This window comes from Macaca mulatta, chromosome 6 (genome assembly GCF_049350105.2).
Source record: "Macaca mulatta isolate MMU2019108-1 chromosome 6, T2T-MMU8v2.0, whole genome shotgun sequence".
Lineage (NCBI taxonomy): Eukaryota > Metazoa > Chordata > Mammalia > Primates > Cercopithecidae > Macaca > Macaca mulatta.
In genome coordinates this window covers 139,949,146-139,965,654 of record NC_133411.1, presented here as the reverse complement: position 1 = coordinate 139,965,654, position 16,509 = coordinate 139,949,146, and positions in this window count along the sequence as shown.

Here is a 16,509-nt window from a genome sequence, read left to right as displayed (position 1 = left end):
TGGTGTCCCAGCTGCTACAGCTGTGGCTGAAAGGGGCAAATATACAGCTCCAGCTGTGGCTTCAGAGGGTGCAAGACCCAAGCCTTGGCAGCTTCTATGTGGTGTTGAGCCCATAGGTGCACAGAAATCAAGAACTGAGGTTTGGGAACCTCTGCCTAGATTTCAGGAGATGTATGGAAACACTGGATTCCCAGGCAAAAGTTTGCTGCAGGGGCGGGGTCCTCATGGAGAACCTCTGCTAGAGCAGTGCAGGAGGAAAATGTGGGATCAGAGCCCCCACACAGAGTCCCTACTGGCACTTTGCCCTAGTGGAGCTGTGAGTGGAGGGCCACCTTCCTCCAGACCCCAGAATGGTAGATCCACTGACAGCTTGCACTGTGCACCTGGAAAAGCCACAGACACTCAATGCCAGCCAGGGAAATCAGCCAGGAGGGAGACTATACCCTGCAGAGTCACAGGAGCGGAACTGCCCAAGACCATGGGAATCCACCTTTGTATCAATGTGACCTAGATGTGAGACCTGGAGTCAAAGGAGATTGCTTTGAAACTTTAAAATTTGATGGCCCCGCTGGATTTTGGACTTGATGGGCCCTGTAACCTCTTTGCTTTGGCCAATTTCTCCCATTTGCAATGGCTGTATTTACCCAATACCTGTACCTCCACTGTATCTAGGAAGTAACTAGCTTGCTTTTGATTTTACAGGCTTATAGGTGGAAGGGGCTTGCCTTGTCTCACATGAGACTGTGGACTCTTGGGTTAATGCTGAAATGGGACTGTTGGGAAGGGATGATTGTTTTTGAAGTGTGAAGACATAAGATTTGGAGGGGCCATGAGTGGAATGATATGGTTTGTCTGTGCCCCAACCCAAATCTCAACTTGAATTGTTTGATTCAAGGCCTCATATATTGTACTGTATGATTCGGAGGCCTCCCCAGCCATGTGGAAATGTAAGTTCAATTAAACTTCTTTTTCTTCCCAGTCTCGGATATGTCTTTATCAGCAGCGTGAAAATGGACTAATTCAGGCAGTACAGCCATTTTCATGATATTGATTCTTCCTATCCGTGAGGATGGAACGCTCCTTCGTTTCTTATTTCCTTGAGCAGTGGTTTGTAGTCCTCCTTGAAGAGGTCCTTCATGTCCCTTGTTAGCTGTATCCTAGGTTTATTCTCTTTGTAGTAATTGTGAATATGAGTTCATTCATTATTTGGCTCTATGGTTGTCTATTGTGGGTATATAGGAATGCTTGATTTTTGTACATTGATTTTGTATCCTGAGACTTTGCTGGAGTTGCTGATCAGCTTAAGGAGCTTTTGGGCTGAGATGATTGGGTGTTCTATATATAGGATCATGTTATCTGCAAACAGACAATTTGACATCCTCTTTTCCTAATCGAATACCCTTTATTTCTTTCTCCTGCCTGATTGCCCTGGCCAGAACTTCCAACACTGTGTTGAATAGGAGTGGTGAGAGAGGGCATCCTTGTCTTGTGCCCCATTTTCAAAGGGAATGCTTCCAGCTTTTGCCCATTCAGGTATGATATTGGCTGTAGGTTTGTCATAAATAGCTCTTATTATTTTGAGATATGTCCCATCAATACCTAGTTTATTCAGAATTTTTAACATGAAGAGATGTTGAATTTTATTGAAGGCCCTTTTCTGCCTCTATCGAGATAATCAAGTGGTTTTTGTCATTGGTCCTGTTTATGTGATGGATTATGTTTACTGATTTGCCTATGTTGAAACAGCCTTGCATTCCAGGGATGAAGCCAACTTGATTGTGGTGGATAAGCTTTTTGATGTGCTGCTGGATTTGGTTTGCCTGTATTTTTTTGAGGATTTTTGCGTCAATGTTCATCAGGAATATTGGCTTGAATGTTTCTCTTTTTTTGTTTTGTTTCTGCAAGGTTTGGTGTCAGGATGATGCCGGCCTCATAAAATGAGTTATGGAGGAGTCCCTTCTTTTCAAGTGTTTGGAATAGTTTCAGAAAGGTACCAGTTCCTCTCTGTGCCTCTGGTAAATTTGGTTACGTATCCATCTGGTCCTGGGCCCTTTTTTGGTTGGTAGGCTATTAATTACTGCCTCAATTTCAGAAATTGTTATTGGTCTATTCAAGGATTCATCTTCTTCCTGGTTTAGTCTTGGGAGGGTGTACGTGTCCAGGAATTTATCCATTTCTTCTAGATTTTCTAGTTTATTTGAATAGAGGTGTTTATAGTATTCTCTGATGGTAGTTTGTATTTCTGTGATGTCAATGGTGATATCCCCTTTATCATTTTTTTATTACATCTATTTGATTCTTCTCTCTCTTCTACTTTATTAGTCTAGCTTGTGGTCTATTTTATTTTTTCAAAAAACCAGCTCCTGTATTCATTGATTTTTTTGAAGGTTTGTTTTGTCTCTCTCTCCTTCAATTCTGCTCTGATCTTATTTCTTGTCTTCTGCTAACTTTTGGATTTATTTGCTCTTGCTTCTCTAGTTCTTTTAGTAGTGATGTCAGGGTGTCTATTTGAGATCTTTCTAGCTTTCTGATATGGGCATATAGTGCTGTAAATTTCCCTCTTAACATTGCTTTAGCTGCATCCTAGGAATTCTGGTACATTGTCTCTTTGTACTCATTGGTTTCAAAGAACTTTTTGATTTCTGCCTCCATTTCGTTATTTACCCAGGAGTCATTCAGGAGGTTAATTTCCATGTAGTGTGATTTTGAGTGAGTTTCTAAATCCTGAGTTCTAATTTGGATTTTTTCTTCTTTTGGCTATTATGAATAATGTTGCTATGAATACTCATGTACAAGTTTTCATATAGACATATGTTTTCATTTCTCTTTGGGATTCATCTAGAAGTGAAGTTGCTGGATCATATGGCAACTTGATGTTTAACTTTCTGAGAAGTAGCCAAACTGTTTTCCAGTAGCTGCATCATTTCACATTCCTACCAGCAACATATGAGGGTTCCAAGTTCTCCACATCCTTGCTAACATTTGTTATTTGTTTAAAAACATTATTGCCATCCTTGTGGGGGTGGAGTAGTGTCTCATGGTTTTGATTTGCATTTCTTAATGGCAAATGATGTTGAGTATCTTTTCATGTGCTTATTGGCTATTTATGTATCTTTTTTGGAAAACTGTCTATTCAAATCATTTGATCATTTTAACATTAGGTTTTTTTTTTAGTTTTTTTATTATTGAGTTGTAATTTTTTAAATATATTCTTAATACAAGTCTCTTACCAGCTTTAGAAATATTTTCTGCCATCTTGTGGATTGACTTCCCACTTTCTTGCGAATAGTTTTTAGCAAAATTATTTTATTGTTCAATATAACAATTTGTTAGTCAATAAACATTCCAAAATGTACTGTGATAAAACAGAACAGCAATGATACCTCTATGTGTAGCTTCATGTTACCCTTAGGAGTTTACAGTGGGATAGCAGAGGGGAGAGTATTGCTTCATGTGCATGCTCAATTTCAGAATGTTCAGATGTTTAACTAAAGTATGAGCCTTCTATTTGTCTTACATTTCCCTGGACTTCATAGTTGAAACAGAGAATATTTTGGAACTGGTGGTAGTTTTTCACTTATAGGAATTAAAACTCTTAAGCAAATATAGGAAGGAAAAGAGGCTACTGCGAACGATGCATGCAATTCCCTTTGTGGATATGCAATTGAACATGAGGCACATGGACAAAAAGCAAAAAATGCCGAGCTCATTGCAAATGTTCAATAAATGACATCTGGGCACTTAAAATTTTTGCCCTTTTATAAAATGAGCTGCTTAGTAGTTAATGCAAATTAAAGACTTGCTTGATGTTCAATATCTAGAAATGGCACAATTTAGGACAACCTAGGAGCAAGATGCTTAAAGCCGGTATATGGTCTACGTGAGGTCTCATAGCTATTTTGGAGACAAACTAGTGACACTGGTGCAGTTGGGGTGACAGTGACTGAGATTATGTTAATTAGAGGGATCAACCAATTATTTTCTGTGCATATTCTTAAGCATGATGCTTTCAATGAACAAAACCTTCACTGGTAATAAATAAGGAAAGTGGACCCAGTGCATTACATTTTGTCTTAGTCCATTTGGACTGCTATTACAAAATACCATAGTCTGGGTGGCTTATAAACAACAAAAAATTATTTCTCCCTAGTTCTAGAGGCTGGGAAGTTCAAGATCAAGGTGCCATCATGACTGGGTTCTGCTGAAGGCCCTTTTCTGGGTTGCAGACTGATGACTTTTTGCTGTGTCCTCACATGGTAGAAAGGGCAAGGCAGCTCTCTGAGGTCTCTCTCTTTTTTTTTTTTTTTTTTTTTTTTTTGAGACAGAGTCTCGCTTTGTTGCCCAGGCTGGACTGCAGTGGTGCAATCTGAGCTCACTGCAAGCTCTGCCTCCCGGGTTCACACCATTCTCCTGCCTCAGCCTCCTGAGTAGTTGGGATTACAGGTGTCTGCCACCACATTCGGCTAATTTTTTGTATTTTTTAGTAGAGAAGGGATTTCACTGTCTTAGCCAGGATAGTCTCAATCTCCTGACCTCGTGATTCGCCCACCTCAGCCTCCCAAAGTGCTGGGATTGCAGGTGTGAGCTATTGTGCCCAACCTCTGAAGCCTTTTTTTTTTTTTTTTAAATAACTGTTTTAATAATAATTTTAAATTGAGAATTAAAAAATTATATCTATTTATGGTATACAATGCGGTGTTTTCATGTATGTATACATTGTGGAACGGTTAAACCAAGCTATTAACATATGAATCACCTCACATGCTTATCATTTTCTTGTTGCAAGAACATTTAAAATCTACACTTAGCAATTTTTACGTGTACATTATTATTAACTATAGTCACTGTGCTGTATAATAGATCTCCAGAACTTAATTCCTCCTAAGTGAAACTTTGTGCCCTTCAATCAACATTTCCCCATTCCACACCCCCCTCTCCAGCTCCTGGCAACCACTGTTTTACTCTCTGCTTTTATGAGTTTGACTTTTTTAGATTCCACACAAAAGTGAGATCATGCAGTGTTTTCCTTTCTGTGCCTTGTTTATTTCACTTAGCATAATGTCTTTCAGGTCTATCTATATTATAACAAATGACACGTTTCCCTTCTTTTTAAAGGCTGAATAGTATTCCATTGTGTGTGTGTATATATATACATATATCACATTTTCTTTATCCATTCATCCATTCATGGACATTTAGGTTGAGTCCATATCTTGGCTATTGTGAATAATGCTGCAGTCAATGTGAGAGTGCAGATATCTCTTTGATATCCTGGTTTAATTTCCTTTGGATGAATAGCCAGAAGTGGGATTGCTGGATAATATAGGAGTTCCATATTTAATTTTTTGGGGGATCTTTCTTAATGTTTTCCATAATGGCTGTACTAATTTATGTTTCCACCAACAGTATACAAGGGTTTTCTTTTTCCATAAACTTTCTAACATTTGTTATCTTCTGTGTTTTTGATAATAGACTGAGTCCTCTTAATGGCACTAATCCCATTCATGAAGACTCTGTCTTCACGACCTAATTACCTCCCAAAGGCCCCACCTTTTAAGACCATCGCGTTGATCATTAGGCTTCAACATATGAATTTTGGAGACAGACACAACAGGGCATAGCAATTCATTTCTTGAATCTTTTATGTTCTGTAGCAAATGCCCCTTGGAACATAGGATTCACAGAATAGCGCCTTATAAACGTCTCTTATAAAAAATCATCTCTTACTTCTAGCGAATCTTAGTTGACACATGCTTATGATACTGAAATACGTTGAGACATTGATGTTACAATGTAACAATAATTGTCTTTTGGGGGTTTGGTATCCTTCTGAAACTGATATGAGCAAAATGAATAACAGGGTGATACTTATTTGCCTTTAAGGTCATTTCTCACATTGGGAGGCCGAGACGGGCAGATCACGAGGTCAGGAGATCGAGATCATCCTGGCTAACATGGTGAAACCCCGTCTCTACTAAAAAATACAAAAAACTAGCCGGGCGAGGTGGCAGGTGCCTGTAGTCCCAGCTACTTGGGAGGCTGAGGCAGGAGAATGGCGTAAACCCGGGAGGGGGAGCTTGCAGTGAGCTGAGATCCGGCCACTGCACTCCAGCCTGGGCGACAGAGCGAGACTCCGTCTCAAAAAAAAAAAAAAAAAAAAAGATAATTTCTTACCACTTTTCTCAAAACATGAGATTGCATTCGATACAGGTCATGGTTCTATTGATTGCTTGATCATAGACCAAGCTAGGATAAGGGTGCAACGTGATCATTAGCCATCTAACCAGTCGATGGCATTCCTGAGCATGCCTATTGCAGAACAAAACAATTCTAGCTCTTAATTCTGTAGGAGCTTTGCTCTGAAAATACCTTGGGACAGAAAGACATGAGGCCAAGACTAAGATAAAAATTGAGGAAGTAATGGGCCTTTGGGGCAAATTAAAGTGGCCATGCCAATGAACTGAATTCGTCTTTCCCTGATTTTAATGGGTCCTGAAGAACCGCTGCAGTGGTGTTTGTTGTTGTTGTATTAAACCAGAGCCATTAAGATATCAGGCCAATAAAATGTCACCTAATTAATTTGCCTGGATGTGGCTATGAACTTATTTGAAATCAAATAAAGAATTATTGCATTGAACTGAATTGTGTACATTAGGAGATTTAAAATGTTATTACAAAAATATCTTTTATTATATATAGTTTGTTGCATAATGGTTTTCAATTTATCGCATTAGCCTTCTTTTTTGTGATTGCAGGAAAGAGGCATGCCAGTTAAGAAAGGCATAGCTTTCAATCTTTCAACTGAAAATTTGAATTGAAACCTACACATTTTTCAATTGAAACCTTCAGATTTTGGAACGGTTTACTGCAAAATAGTCATAGTGTTATAGTTGTATTTAGATGTGTATGAAAACACATGTGAATATTAGCTGCATTATTCAATACTATTAAGGAAATAGTCTTTTTTTCTTCTCAGGTAATGTGGGATAAAATTTAGTGCTGCATATAAACAAATCAGAATGGTAGCAGAAAAAGGCTTGGAGTTCATGGTTAATTTATTCTTGAAAATCGTTTTTTCCCCCATTTTCAATTGAGGTAAAGATAATATAAAGTGAAATGCTCAGATGTTACATGTACCATTTGATCTTCTTTGATGAATGCGTATCAATAAACAGAACATTTCCATCTTGGAAAATTCCTTTCACCCTTTCCCAGTCAACCTCCTCAGGAGCAAAAACTGATTTCTATCCCCAAAGATTAGTTTTGCTTATTCTAGAATTCATATACTCTAGCTGGAATCATACAGATATACTTTTTTGTGTGTGTTTGCTTATTTCATTTAGCATAATAGTTTCATAATGTTTCCTTTTTTTTTTTTTTTTTTGAGATAGATTCTCGCTGTTACCCAGCGTTGAGTGCAGTGGCATGATCTCAGTTCACTGCAACCTCCACCTACCTCCTGGGTTCAGGCGATTCTCATGCTTCAGCCTCCCAAGTAGCTGGGATTACAGGCATGTACCACCACATCCAGCTAATTTTTGTATTTTTAGGAGAGACAGGGTTTCACCATGTTGGCCAGGCTGGTCTTGAATTCCTGGCCTCAAGTAATCCACCTGCCTCAGCCTCCCAAAATGCTGGGATTACAGGTGTGAGCAACTGTACACGGCTTACCCATGTTTTAATGCATGTCAGTAATTCATGCCATTTCATTGCTGAGAAGTATCCCATTATATGAGTGTACCACAGTTGTTTGTAAAAAGTACATTTACTTGGCGATGATCATCTGTTCAAAAACTCAAAATCTCAAAAACTCTTTCCAGTTTTTGGCTATTAATAAAGCTGCTGTGAACATTCATGTACAAGTGATTTTGTGCATATATGCTTTCATTTCTCTTGGGTAAATAGGAGTGGAACGGTTAGAAGGAAAATATGAGTGCTGGATCATCAGGTAAATTTATGCTAAACATTTTAAGAAAATGGCAAATGATTTTTTTAAGTTGTTGTAGCATTTTATACTTCACTAGGAATGCATGAGAGTTCCAGTTGCTCCATGTCCTTTTCAACATTTGGCACTTTTTCTTTTTTCATTTTAGCCAATCTAGTGAGCATGTAGTGATATCTCATTATGGTTTTAACTTGAATTTCTCTGATGACAAATGATATTGAACACTTTTTCTACAAATTATTGGTCACGCAACATTTACATATCTTTTTTGTGAAGTGTTTAAGTGTTTTAATTTTTAAATTGGGTTGTTTGTCTTTTTGTTAGGTGATACAGATGTTCTGTGTATATTCTGCTTTAAATACTTTGTCAGTTTTATGTATTATGAACATTGTCTCCCACAGACATGGTTTTGTATTTATTTCTTGATGGTGTTTTGTGAAGAGCAAAAATTTTTAGGTTTTAGATATAATTTTGATAAATTATAAAATAAATTCTTTTTCTATTATGATTTGTAGTTTCTGTGTACTTGCCAAGAAACCTGTGCCTACCCCAAGCTTTTAAAGTTCTCCTCCTATATTTTCTTCTAATAGCTTTATTGTTGTAGTGTTTGTATATGAGTCTATTATCAATCTTTGATTTGGAGTATGGTGTGTAGTAGGTATCAAAATTGTTTTATTCCAAAGGGAAATTCAGTTGTTCTGTACCATTTATTAAAGCAGGGTTCCTTTACCATTGATTAGCTGTACTGCTTTTACTAAAACGAAGGCTCTATTTCTGTACTAGCTATCCAGTTCCATTTATCTCCTTTTTCCAGTGCTATTTTTCTCTTGATTACAGTTGCTTTATAAGAAGTCTTAAAGTCAGATAGCATAAGTTCTACATTTTTATTTTTTTCCCACTAAGAAGAATTTTAGCTATTTTCATCCTTTGCCTCTTCAGATAAATTTTAAAATTATCTCACCAATTAAAAAAACTTCTATAGATTTTGTTATTTCATTGAATCTGAAGATAAGTTTGGGGAGAACTAATGTTAATATTGAGTCTTCTGATTCATGAACATAGTATATATTCATTTATTTAGGTTTTCTCTAGTTTCTGTCAATGATGTTTTGTAGTTTTTAGTATAGAAATCTTTTACATTATTTGCTAAGTATGTTTCTAAATACTTGATGCTTTTGATGCTATTGTAAAATTTAAAATTTCATTTATTTATTTATTTTGAGAGGAAGTCTCACTCTGTCCAGGCTGGAGTACAGTGGTTTGATCTTGGTTCACTGTAACCTCCGCCTCGTGGGTTAAAGCTTTCTCCTGCCTCAGCCTCCTTAGTAGCTGGGAGTACAGGCATGTGTCACCATACCCAGCTAATTTTTGTATTTTTATTAGAGATGGGGTTTCATTATGTTGGCCACGCTGGTCTCAAACTCCTGACCTCAAGACCTGCCCACTTTGGCTTCCCAAAGTGCTGGGATTACAGGCATGAGCTACTGTGCCCAGCTTAAAATTTCATTTTCAAATGGTTAATTACTAGTATATAAGTAAATAAATATAGTTATTTTTGGATGGTGACTTTATGTTCTGTGACATTACTAAATTTGCTTATTACTTTTAGTAGTATTCTTGTAAATTCTTTAGAATTTTTGTCAAACACAATCATGTCATTGAAAATAAAGACAGTTTATATCTATCTTCTGAATCTTTCTGCCTGTTTTTTTTTTTTCTTACCTTATTGCTCTATCTGGGACCTGTAGTTCAATATTGAATAGATGGGTTGAGAGCAGAGATCCTTGCCTTGTTTGATCTAAGGAAAAAAATTATTACTTTAGTGTTACATATAATATTACCTATAGGCTCTACTTAGATGCTGCAATGGTTTGAATGTTTATGTTTCTTCAAAATTTATGTTGAAACTTAATCCCTAATGCAATAGTATTAAGAGGTGGAGTCTTTGGGGGAAGTGATTAAGTCATGAGACTTCATGAATGGATTTTTACCCTTATTAAAGGGCTTGAGGGAACTACCTATGCCCTTTTGCTATGTGAGGAGAGAAAGTATATCCCCTGCACAGGATGCAGCAACCAGGTACCACATTGGAAGCAGATAACAGGCCCTCACCAAACACCAAACCTTCTTATTTAAATTAGAATCAGAAGAAATTGATTTTATATCTTTATTTTATTATTATTATTACTTTTTTGACACAGAGTCTCACTCTGTCACCCAGGCTGGAGTGCAGTGGCACAATCTCTGCTCCCTGCCACTTCTGCCTCCCAGGTTCAGGCAATTCTCTGCCTCCTGAGTAGCTGGGATTACAGGTACCCACCACCAAGCCCGGCTAATTTTTTGTATTTTTAGTAGAGATGGGGTTTCACCATCTTGGCCAGGCTGGTCTTAAATTCCTGACATCGTGATCTACCTGCCTCAGCCTCCCAAAGTGCTGGAATTATAGACGTGAGCCACTGTGTCCAACCTATATCTTTATTCTTTTAAAAAGCATAGACATTTAAAGCTATAAATTTCCCTCCAAGAAGTAGTTTTGCTGTATCCTAAAAATTTTAACATATTCTGTTTTCACTGAGTTCAAAATATTTTCTAATTTCTTTCATGCTTTATTTTTGAGCCATGGGTTACTTATTAGTGTATTTTAAATTTCCAAACATTTGGGAGATTTTCTAGATTTCTTATTGATTTCTAATTTCATACCATTATAATCAGAGGACATATTCTGTATAATTTCAAACCTTTTAAATTTATTGAGGCCTGTTTTGTGGCCCATTACATGGTCTATTTTGGTGACTGTTTCATGTGCATTCTGTTCTTCTTGAATGCAGTGTTCCATAAATACTAGTTAGGGCAATTTAATTGGTAATATTGTTTGATATTCTGTATCTTTACTGATTTCTTTTTGGTTCACTAGTTCTTCCTATTAACAGGAGAGAGATACTAAGTTTTCCAACTATGAATGAGAACTTATCTATGGTTTCTTTTAGTTTTACCATTTTTTTTGCCTTGTATTTTTGGGAGCTTTAATATTAAATACAAGCACATTTAGTAGTTTTGCATTACTTTGATTAATTAGCCCTTTTGTTAGGTCTTTCTGTCTCTGATAGTATTTATCTTAAATACCCATCTGAGTCCTTACTTCTTATTTACATGGCCACATTAGCTTTAGTATGCATAGTCAAGGGAGGGTAAATAGTTTTTCTCCTTTTAAAATTTCAACCTATGTATATATTTATTTTGAAATTGTGCTTACTATAAAAAACATAATTGGGTCTTGCATTTTATCCAGTCTGACCATCTCTGTCTTTTAATTGTAATAATTAGTACATTTACATTTAATACAATTGTTGACAAGTTTGGTTTCTATTTGTCCTATCTGCTTTTTTATTTCTCTCTTCCTCCTTTTCTGCCATTTTTTGGGTGAATCAAATACTTTTTAGTGTTCCATTTAGTACCTCATTTTTATTTGTATCTCTTTATATTAACTTAATAGTCTTGTAAATAGTTTTCAGAAAGAATTTATCATAGACATTATTTTAAAATTTATTCTGGATTTTTTCATACCTTTTTTTGGGTGCTGCCACTTTCCTTCTTCTTTTTCTTTTGTATGTCAAGCTTGAGACCACATAAAGCATTGTCTGCAACAAAGACTCCAACAAGTTCTCCTTGCTTCCCAAGATATCATGTCTTTTCAGTTTCAAAATGTGTATTCCCACTAAGGAAAGAAAAGAAGGGCTGACTTTGTGGGATAGAAATATGGAGGTGGAAACAGAGCAACAATAAATGAGAAATGGAGACTTTGCTATTTCTTCAGACTTATTTGCTGAGAAAAGTAAACCTTATCAGCAGTTTTCTGTAGTGGAATACTATTACACTGTTTGTGGCACTGTAAACTAGTTCAACCATTGTGGAAAACAGTGTGGCGATTCCTCAAGGATCTAGAACTAGAAATACCATTTGACCCAGCCATCCCATTACTGGGGATATACCCAAAGGATTATAAGTCATGCTGCTATAAAGACACATGAATATGAATGTTTACTGCAGCACTATTCACAATAGCAAAGACTTGGAATCAACCCAAATGTCCATCAGTGACAGACTGGATTAAGAAAATGTGGCACATATACACCATGGAATACTATGTAGTCACAAAAAAGGATGAGTTCGTGTCCTTTGTAGGGACATGGATGCAGCTGGAAACCATCATTCTCAGCAAACTATCACAAAAACAGAAAACCAAATACCACATGTTCTCACTCATAGGTGGGAATTGAACAAGGAGATCACTTGGACACAGGAAGGGTAACATCACACACCAGGTCCTATTGTGGGGAGGGGGGAGTGGGGAGGGATAGTATTAGGAGATATAACTAATGTAAATGACGAGTTAATGGGTACAGCACACCAACATGGCACATGTATACATATGTAACAAACCTGCGTGTTGTGCACATGTACCCTAGAACTTAAAGTATATAATAAAAAAGGAAAAAAAAAAAACCAGAAATAACTTCATATAGAGCTGTGCTCAAATGTAGAATTTTCTGCCTTTTAACTAGCTGACTTTGGGCAAGTTACTTCACTTCTTTGATCTTTACTTTTCTACCACTTAACAAACATTTATTATTTATTGAGTTGAGACTTGAAATTTACTCTTAAAATAAGAAGAACCTAATGTTTTCAGTTATATTATTATCAAGACAAAAAAAGCAAAACAACAAAAAACACTTAGTGATATAACCTTGTAAAAAATCTATTAAGGTTTAATCAAACTATTTTAATTTTTTTCCGAAGTATCAAGCTGAAAATTCAACAAGAAGCTGGGGCCTTTCATCTCCATATATTTTTCTTAATTTTTTTTAAATTTCAATAGCTTTGGGTTCATTGATTTTTAATGCTTGTCTATAACTACAGATTTCAAATTTATGACATTTGTGTATTACTTAGGCTACATGCATGTTGTTATTAAGAAAGGAAAATACAGTAATTTCTGTTATAATTTTTATCTCATTTCTAATAACAGTTCATACATTTGATACACTAAATCATGCCCTGTTTTTATTTTGTTATAGTTGAAGCTATTCAATGATTTGTAAGGTTTTCTTCCAACTTGCTAGAGCACATTTAAAAAATGCAATCCCAGAGGGCATGCTATTGAATTTCTCAGCAGAAGTCATTGCTTTGTAACAGGTTCTTTAGGAGATTATTCTTCACGGACCAGGATGTGCCCATCTCATAGCAGTTCTGCTGTAGATAATAATGTTCTGATAAGACTGTATGTAGATGCCTCTAAAGATCTGTTTTTAGATCTTTTTTATACCAGGAAGGATATAACTTCTCTGTCTAGGTCAACCAAAGCACCAGCTGTTTTGGGAAAATTTATGTCCCTTGTTAGGCATGGAAAGCATTACTATTTATGTTAGAGATTGGTGACATCTGTGTACTTCACGAAAGCTCTGTGAAAGAATCAAGACAAATGCAGAGAATGACTTGTTTTTCTTCTTTAAGTACTGTTATTCTGCTTCCTTTGTTTTACAGGTATAACAAAAAGTAAAAATAATTATCCATCAAGTGATATATTAATGTATTTTCCCTCAAAAGGAGAAGTTTTGTATGTGAGAGTTATGCATAAAAATAATTAAAATGGAAATATTACTAAAACCCCCAAAGTGAGGATGCCTGGGACCATGGGATAGCTTCATAGTAATAAAGACCCTTCTTTGCAAATGCCTCTTCACAGAGAACAATTGGCATGTGATACGAATGGCTATCATGAACTTTTTGCCAGATCCTTCATTGGAAGGCTTCGAAAGTAAATTAAGTCACTTCGGTCACTAGCTCTGGGAATTGTTATCCCAGATACGAATAAAAAGCAATACAACCTTTGAAAACTTGCTGTCTCTTGGAGCCTGCTTCCTCATCTTTCTAAATAAGAAGGAATAATAAACTACTTTCTTAAGTTATAATGATATTATAGAAATAAATATTTATAAAGTGCTTTGATGGAGAACAAAGGAAGATGCTATGAAATGCCAGCTACTGGTATTATTTAATCACATGCAGCACCTAAATCAGAAAGATTAAATAATGGTTGGCATAATAACTATTCTGCTTCATCTCAGTAAGTAATTTTTGTGAACTGTTGATTAGTATGTTCTTAATTCATATGAATTTAGCTATTACAGTCCGCTCTTGAACAATGGTGGATGGGGGGAGGGTTGGGGTGCTAACTCCCACACGGTTGAAAATCTATGTATAACTTTTGACTTCCCTAAAACTTAACTACTAATAGCCTACCGATGACTAGAAGCTTTACCAGTAACAGAAACAGTCAATTAACACATATTTTTTATGTTACATGTATTATATGCTGTATTCTTAGAATAAAATAAACTAGAAAAAAGAAAATCATAAGGAAGATAAAAATACATTTCCAGTACTGTACTGCTTTTATTGATCCCATAAGTTTATGTCATCTGCTTACAAGTTGACTCCTTTGTCTGAAATGGTGGGCAACTGCAGCTGCAGACCTCAATCTATGATACATATCAAGCGATTCAACCTTTTCTTGTAATGTCATGACTTTTCTCTGCTTCTTGGGACCACTTCCAGCATCACTAGTAGCACTTTGTATGGGTTCAATGGTGTAATTCAATGTTTACAGTATTGCACTAAACAGGATGAAAAATACATGAGAACCACAAGAGATCACTTTTTACTGTGACAGCAATTTACTGGAGAGACAAACTGCTCATTTGGAGATATCAGCATCACACTGCGCTTTAAGCGGATCCTCATGGCACATGAGCTCACCGTAATAGCAACTGAAGGTGGCTACAAAATTATTACAGTAGTATATATAGTATGTACTATAGTTAATCTTATACAGTTATGATTGAATACTGCAGCTTTACATTTGTTTATATTTCTCACTATAACAAATGGTGCCATGTATGGTCTGTAAATGTTTCTGTGCATTAGTTTTGAAAATTTTTAACTTTTTGTAATACATTTGTGTATATTTTATGGTAGCAAATGATAAAATAGGCTACTAGCTACGTATATTTTATGTATTCATGACATACCTAACTTTTTCTTATTTTTTTTGATACTTTTTACTACATGGTTCATCTGCAAGTTTTTTCAAATTGTCACAAATCTCCAAAAATTTTTCCAATATATTTATTTTAAAAATTCATGCATAAATGGACCCATGCAGTTCAAACCCCTGTTGTTCAAGGGTCAACTGTAATGGTTTCATTTGCTTGGATAGAAAACAAAGCTCCTTACAAAGCTACATAAAGTCATGACTTGAAGGATTGCTACAAATCTTTTTGAGTTCTGTTTCCCAAAGAGATTCTTGGTTCAAATTAATGGTATGTTTGTATCTTTATGCCACTACAACTATTTTAAGCAGAAAGTAGGTTTAATGCTAAACCTATTTTTATTTCTTGTATTTCAGAATTTAGTTTATACATTAAATTTAAAGCATTTGAACTTGCTAAAATGAAGATATATCATTATTATTTCTAAGTCCATCCATTCAGTCTTCCTAGTGGGTTAATGATATAAATGTAATCTAGTAGCGTGAATAAGATTGGACAATCCCCACAAAGAATATTGAGCAAAAAGCTCATGATGCCTGATCACTAAAATTCCAGAGACTGTTAGACTATTAAATTTAAAAATTTTCAATAAGTATTAAAAATAAAAATAAAATGATTTATTAATAAAGTATTATTTATTTTAAAATTATTTACTTAATTGATTTATTTTAAAAACTATGGAAGTAATAAGTATTTATTTTATCATACACAAACATTGCAGGAGCATGCGGAATAGGAAGCATACATTCCCTATCCCACATAGTAAATATACTTGAACATGAATGTTGGTACTTGGTATGTATAATTCTGTAGGAAACAGCTTGAGGCAGAGATACTGGGCTGTTCCTAATATTTTCCCCCCTTTTCTACTGTTTCAGAACTTTTAGTGGGGCATATAGTTGCCCAGAATAAAGACTTCATTTCCCAGCCTGCTTTGTATCTTTTTATGGCCACATAACTAAGTTATGGACAGTGGATTGCTAACGTAAGTATTTTGTACCAATTTCAAGAAACATTTTTTTTTTCAAAGGCAAATGACATGTGTTCTCTGCTCCCCTTTTCTTCATTTCTTCCTCTGTCCTGCTGCCTGAAATGTGAGTAGTTCCTTGGACCATAAGCATGAGAGTTGTATCTTACGGAAGAGCTGATAATGACCTAGATCTCTCAGGACATCACGGGCCAGAACCACCAGGGCAGTCTTGGCTTTCTTACTTCCAGACCAATAGATGAGAAAGACAAAGTTCTGTATTGTTTAAATCACACATTCTACTTTTTCCACATTTGCAACCCATGCTAATCTTCACTAAGAGAGAGTTCTGAAGATTTTGGATATATGCAAATGTAATTTAAATTTTTGACATGTGCTTCTAAATATTCCTTACAAAAATTATTTTACTTCTTACTTTACTAAGAGGTCTATGCAAATGCTTTCCCCTCATAAGCTATTATGAGGAT